The 6,983-nt window shown below is 45.7% G+C and overlaps 2 long non-coding RNA genes across 2 annotated transcripts; one reads left to right on the forward strand and one right to left on the reverse strand.

Moving 5' to 3' along the window:
- Nucleotides 1-256: 256 nt before the first annotated feature.
- On the reverse strand, nucleotides 257-4,856 carry LOC113586511. Its single transcript, XR_003411623.2, has 4 exons — nucleotides 4,684-4,856; nucleotides 1,378-1,675; nucleotides 1,136-1,196; nucleotides 257-775 (listed from the first exon to the last, which is right to left on the reverse strand). It is a non-coding gene; the product is annotated as an uncharacterized LOC113586511 (long non-coding RNA).
- Nucleotides 4,857-4,960: 104 nt separating this feature from the next.
- On the forward strand, nucleotides 4,961-6,628 carry LOC113586513. The gene is made up of 2 exons (XR_004776578.1): nucleotides 4,961-5,053; nucleotides 5,274-6,628. It is a non-coding gene; the product is annotated as an uncharacterized LOC113586513 (long non-coding RNA).
- Nucleotides 6,629-6,983: the final 355 nt, after the last annotated feature.

Below are 6,983 nucleotides of genomic sequence, written 5' to 3' on the forward strand. Positions count from 1 at the left end.
CACTGAGCTCCAGAGTGAAGTGTGTTATGGGAGTCTGGATGGCATTCCCATGGTTATCTAATTTGGTGTACATTTGTGTGTGTGTGTGTGTGATGTGTGTGTGTGTGTGCGTGTGTGTGTGCGTGTGTGTGTGTGTGTGTGTGTGTGTGTGTGTGTGTGTGTGTGTGTGTGTGTGTGTGTGTGAGAAAGGCACAGCTGGCATGCCCCTCCCTCCCCGCAACACATCTCCCCCAGCTCTCGACCTTCTCCCCGTTATCATCCTCGTCCTTCGGCAGCCATGACGACGCCTGCGTCACTCCTCCAGGTGCTCCGTGGGCAGTCGCTATGGTTACGGCCACGGGATCACACCCAATCAAAAGCCAGTCTGGCCCGAGAGGCTTTCCTCAAGGGCGTCGCCAGGCGAGGGGCACTATGGTGTGAATGTGGGTCTCTTTGTTCCGAAGGATGCAGAAAACACATCCTAGGGTTGTTTTTTTTTTCCAGAGCTTCTGCACAGAGATAATCAATCCTGCTGTCCCTGTTGTGTCAAACCCAGACGTGCATCTCCCATCCACGTTCCTCTTCTTTAGATTACAAATACAAACATGTTGTTACACTAACAAGACTGTCAGTTTTTGCCATTTGTTCCATGATCTATTGCACTGGATTGGGAATAAACACTGTGGGTGGTACTGTGCTCTTTGAAGTCGACTGTGGTTTGCACTACAGCTGTCAACACATGGCCATAAGGAAGAACTTAAATAGCTGGTGCAACTGAGTGCTGTTGTACATAAATCTGAAAGAAAAACAACAGATTTATTATTTTTTTAAAGCACAACCCACAATACCAAATATGTCGACCAGATCCAGACACAAATCATTTATTTTACGCTTGCTGTCCGTGTTGAGGAGTGGCGAGTCAATGTTATCGTCTGAGAGCCACAGTCTAGGCTCTATGATCTTGGATCTCATCTAACGGTCCCGATCATTATAGACAGGGGAGGTGCCAGATCTCAGATCGGCTTTATGGACACAGGCCCTCAGATCGGCAGCCGAGAACATCGCAATGGCAGAATGCATTTATCTGCCTGACTGCATGGGGTCCTCAGTTATGTACAGGGTAAAGCGTAATGAGCACTAGAAGTGTGGCACGTACATCCCACCTCTGGCTTTGCCTCAGCGGGGTCACTTCCAATGAAGTCTCTAAGTCACCACATCTGTGTCATTAGAGAGATAGAGAACAATGCGGTTACTGGGTGCCATGCTTTCTTGGTTGATGCTGACACAGACAAATTCGAATTAATAATTTAATTAGGCCTAACATCAGCTCTCTCGGTGCTTGCTCATGTTTGAAGAGCGTGATGAAATGTGAATGTGAGTGGTCAACGAAATTCTTACATTTCCTGTAGGCTGAATAACGATCAAGGCGCGGTCACTTGTAATCAGCGACGCGCGTGTTTGCAGTAACGTAGTAACGTGCCTCTTCCATTAGCTCTAAAAATGGGAGCCAGCGGATGGTACGAGGTGGATCGATCCCGAGAAGGAGACAGGCGCTTCCTGGAAACGGAGCAGCGGCGTTACTCACTGTCAGTGGTGAAGAACAGTGCGTCTGGCCCACTCTGCCCATTAACCTTTCAATCAGCCCTGCAGGATCAGATATACAGCAACGCAGCAAGGTGAAGCCAAATGCTCCTCCCTGTGCAACACACACACACACACACACACACACAAAAACCGCACCTCGCTTAGCGTGGCAAAGACAGCTACACGCCTCCTCTTGGATTTCAGCTTCTTTTGGTAAGGCGCAAATATCACACACGTCGTAAAAAGATAAGGAACGCGGTCACTTATTGTATATAAAAAAACAAAACAGACTTTGGACATTTGTTACCTAGACCCTCATCCCTTCACAGAACTGTATAAGCGTACGGTGATCAACCTCGATAGCGTGACTATATTTAGGCTGCTGAGAAAGGATGGAGTGATAAGGTTCTTTGAAATCTGTCCAGGCGAACAACCTCTGGATGTGAGCCATTGTAAACATGACCTTTTCCTGAGTTGAGGAAACAAGCTACAGCTGTTGTTTGTATTTTCCTTGTGACGCGAAATTCCAGAGGTCCCAGCAAACACAAAGGTCAAAGGGCGACCCAGTTAAGAAAACAAAGCCCTCTGCACAGAACAGCAGTGCGTTACAGCTGGAGATACTGAGATCCAGTTTCAGTCAGACATTTTCCATTCACCGTGGTATACTTACTAATAATGACTCTGTGGAAATTAGATCAACAATCATTTATCTTGGACTATCAAACAGCCAGTTTTGGTCTCACAGCTTTAATGTGTTTTCAAGTCCTGTTCCTTAAACACAGCATGTAAGCAACTTACTAAACATCTATCAACATCTATAACGATACATTTTTTTAAATCTGTATTTTTAAGTAAAGCTTTATTTTGATCTCAGACCACATACAAAGTCACAGAGAGAGACGAAATGGTGTGCATCCAGGATAATGCATCCTCAACTTTAATAGAGTTGTAAGTGATGCAAATGGCTTCTGAATAAGCACTGCAGGGTAGCTAAGGTGATCCTGGTCTTCATATCCAGCACGTGCTGCACACAGCGTCCGACATGGGAGATGCCGAAGGTCATTTGATTTGTGCCAGCGCTTTTCCAAAAGCAGTGGGCAAACTTGGCAGGCCATAAATACATCAGAGAAACGACTGAAGGAAGGAGTGCTCACAAAAGCACTCCTCCGCGCCCTTATTTAAATCAGGACGCTTTGGCCTGTTTAAGGGCCCTCCTACTGGGTGCTGTGTCTTTGAGATATATGGCCTCGTTGCCGCTGATGAACAGCCCGACAGACAGAGGACACTGAGGTTCTGGAGAGAGCTACTCCTCACCCTGTTCAGACCTGCCAAAGCACTCAGCTCTTTAATTCTGTTTTACAGATATATCACACACTCTGCCTCCACTTGCTCTTCTAGGCTAACGGCTTGGCATCAAGTATAAGGGTAAGTTTGGCATGGATGACTATGATTATCCCCCCCTAACAGAGGGAAACAACCGGAATATACTCAGCCAGCTGTAACATCCACCGCTGTACTTTACCCTCATAGGACTTACCACTGTTTGCAGATAGTAGAAAGTGACTCATTTGAGTTAGCTGCCTGGGAATCATTATCACCTTAGCAACACAACTAGAGTAATTTTGGCCAATCGGTTTACGGCAGAACTTGGGACACTCAGTTTTGCAGGACCGCAGCCATGCCAGCAGCAGCGGCAGACCACAACAACAGCAACATTTCTGGGAAGCCGAGGATCGGAGTGAATTCGTGGAAGTCGTCATGCTCCGTGCTTGGCCGCTGACCACTCCATCTGGACTACACGTCCCAGCACTTCCTCAACACTCAACAATCCAATCAGTCCTTGTGCTGTTTTTTGCAAACTCCTTAATATTATTCCAGTTATTTACATATTAATAACGGATGTAATTAACGGATGTGCAAATGTGTATTATTAACACAAAAAAGTTTGACTATATATGTTGACTCATATAGATTAAACAAATAATAAAATTTAAAAATCCATAAATCTCGGAAAACTATGCATCTGCGTCTGGAAAGTTGCTCCTCCGGTTTGGAAGAGCAGCACCTGTGACTGTACAGGCCCACACGTGAGTGGCACTCACTGCTACACTGGCTGCACTTGTCTCCAGGTGTCGTCCGCTGCCTGTTTCTGAAGCAAGCACATTTTTCTTCAGCTGATGATAATAATAATAATAATAATAATAATAATAATAATAATAATAATAAAGGAAAAGGGAGATCAGGAAAGGAAAATTAAAATAGAAGAGGTGCGTAATAAGGGACAATAAGAGAAGTAGGCAATGTATAGTTGTTCATTCAAAAACCAAAAAAAAGCACTGTTCTGTAGAAAATTGTGATAGAATATGAGCATGCGTGATTTCAACTAATAACACCAATAACAAAAACACTGTTGAAAATGATTGTACACACACACACACACACACACACACACGATTTCGTATTTATACAGAAATTATACTAACAACAACAATAAAGTGCTATATTTGGAGAGAGAGATTGTGGGCTATTGTGACTCCAGCATATGTGCAGTCATAGCCAGGGAATCTATGGTTGCTTTTCAACTGCACAAAACAGCTGCAGCCTCTGTCATGCATTTACATAACAAACGTCTTTTGGGCCACTAATGGTTGGCAAAAAGGAGGGGAGATGTCCTCAGGATCAAGAAATTTCAGTCACGCTAGCGTTAAGGGGTTGAAGCTTCTCACCTGCTTACCTTTCACCTTAACCCCCCCGTTCCCTTTTCTCAGAAGAGCAAACAACACACTTTTGTCAAGGGCAGCCGTGATCAAGCATGGCCGTAGCGCTTCCTGCAGACGCCTACGCGTGGAAGGCTGCGTCACCTCATCAGAATGAGGTGGAGGCAGGCGGACGAGCCGTGGCCTATGACTCACGAACACACACAACAGAGACGGCGAATATTTCAGTGCTATATTTATATTCACCTATCGGTGACGCAACCCTTTTGTCATGACTTCTCTGCCGCACACCCTGAGCCACACTCAGCACAGACCTTCTATATATACTCAGGAAGTCAGACTCGTCCTAAGGCTTCTCCTGTTCCCATATTGTGCATAAAATATGCCGCGCAAACAACCTAACCTTCGGTGATGTTTTGGCCGCCGTCGGCTGGTAGCTTGGCGAGGGAGACCGTAGGGGGAGACGACAGCCGGCCTGGAACAGGCTCCCTGTTGGCGAGCTCTCGGGGCAGCACAGATGCCGCTGTGGTTAATGGAGCGATGACATCATCCGCTTAGCTTCAACAGCATCAGGGTTTCCTGCCCGGTCAGTGACGGCTCGGGTTTCTCCGGGGCGGGCCTTGCTCAGACACAGGCCTGCTCCACGCGCTCGGTGAGTCACGTCCCGAGCCTGACCGTCTGCTGGCGAGCCAACCCAGCCCAGCGCTGGGGCGGCCTCGGCCGCAAATCCAATCATCCTGTCCGGCACGAGCGGAGAGCTTTGGGTAATGGAGGTGAGGTCATGCTCCGGGGAGCTCAGCTTGCTTCAGAGAGTTCAGTCATCAGACATGAGTTAGTCTCGCTTCATTTAGAAGGTCCAGCGATTGGTGACACCTCCCGCCTTCCGGCTGTTACTGACTCTTCCAAAGTGCATGGAGACTATATTCTAAACAGTGTGCTGGTATGGGGATCTATGCACATTCTTATTTATTTATACTTTGCTGTGGTTTGCAGTTAAAGCTGTCTCAGTTCCTGCCATGTTTGGTCCTACCAGGACGTCTGGTGGAAGTGAATGGAGAGAACCCGAATGGTGGCGCGCCGTAAGACTCTCGGAAGAAGGCAGTATTAAATCTCACTTCGTCATGCCTATTCAGTTACTCGATGCATTAGAAGGAAATGGCGGACTGATAGGTATAACACGCTCTCTGTTTCCCAAAATGGGAAGGCTAATTGTAGGTTGACAGTGCAAACATGTTCAGAGCTGGAAATGGCTATGAGTTTTTTTGGTAAGGTTAATTGCTAGTCTCAGGAACTATATGCATTTTTGACTTTTTGGACAGATTAGGCTTCAGCTATGCAAACATTCAAATATAACACAGGGCTCACTAGCAGAAACACAGAAGGATTTATTTTATGTTTATATTGTAACCTTCCTTTGACCATTATATCTTCTTACAGCTTTCGAATTTCATTGAGTACATGAAAAGCACTTAAAGGTTTTATTATTATTATTATTATTATTATTATTATTATTATATTATTATAGCACTTCATATTTTATTACCAGCCCTGTATTCATTTTCGTATTCCGATTAAGGGTAGTAAGTAAGAGCTAATATATCTTTGTTCTCTGACTAGACTTGGGCTCTGTCCTGCTGAAACCGATCACCATGTCTGGCTTGAGCGAGGTGGCAGCTTATCCCTTTGTAACCAGGGAAACCGTTTGGTCACAGCGGAATTCCTCCAGCTCACTGATATGACGTTGCCAAATACATGCTAACCCCTCCTGTCAATCTTTCTGTAGCTCTTATAATGAGACTACTCATGGGAGACATGAAATGTTCACACACGGCTGAACTTTATGACTAAGCAGTGTCCTACTTGCGTTTCCAGAAAATATCTCCCTAAACAGCACCTGTCATTTAGAGTGGAGTTGCCAAAACATCACAGAACTTGTTTTGATTCTGTCCCCTGGGCTCACGGGCTCTATTCAGTAACATTTCACTCAGTCTTTTCCCAGTCGCGCCCCTGCGGCTGGAGGGCGACAGCTGAGGCTGGTGAGAGGAGATTGTGCTAGGCCGTTGAAATGTAGCCCCTCTGGAGGGCTTTGGGTTACCCCGCTGCTCCTGGCAGGCAGCGGGCCTCTGTGGTCCTCCTGTGCACCACCTTGGAGCCGCAGCCACATGTGGAGGATAGGGTTGCCAGAGCCTCTCTTTAGTTCTTCATAGGTCAGGGCCACTCGGGTTTCCAGATTCATTTCAGCCTGTTAAGCAACAATTGCTGCCTTGGCTGTAGATGTACTGGTGCAATAAACTTTAAAAGAATACAACATTACACATCATTAATAAATATATAATGTGCTAATGTTATGCACAACTCAATGAACTTGATATTTTTCTCTATGCTAAAAAAGAGAAAGAAATCAATATATATTTTTTATCATGGTGTGACCGTTTGCTCAATGAGAAACTGATTAGAGATCATGTAGTCTGGCTCGGAATTCATCAGCATAAATTAGAACGCACCACCTGTGCCGATGCATATTAATCATCTCAGTGGTCGCATAATATTGTCTCTTCTGCTCTCTCATACATATCGGAGTGGTTTTCAGCCTCTCCAGGCTGTTGTAACAGGCTCCATCTACGCTTCGCCACCGTAAAGCAGTCAGCCTCGTCGCCTAACGAACAGCCAAAATATCAAGGAAATAAACACTCCTTCACAACA

This window comes from Electrophorus electricus, chromosome 1 (assembly GCF_013358815.1).
Source record: "Electrophorus electricus isolate fEleEle1 chromosome 1, fEleEle1.pri, whole genome shotgun sequence".
Lineage (NCBI taxonomy): Eukaryota > Metazoa > Chordata > Actinopteri > Gymnotiformes > Gymnotidae > Electrophorus > Electrophorus electricus.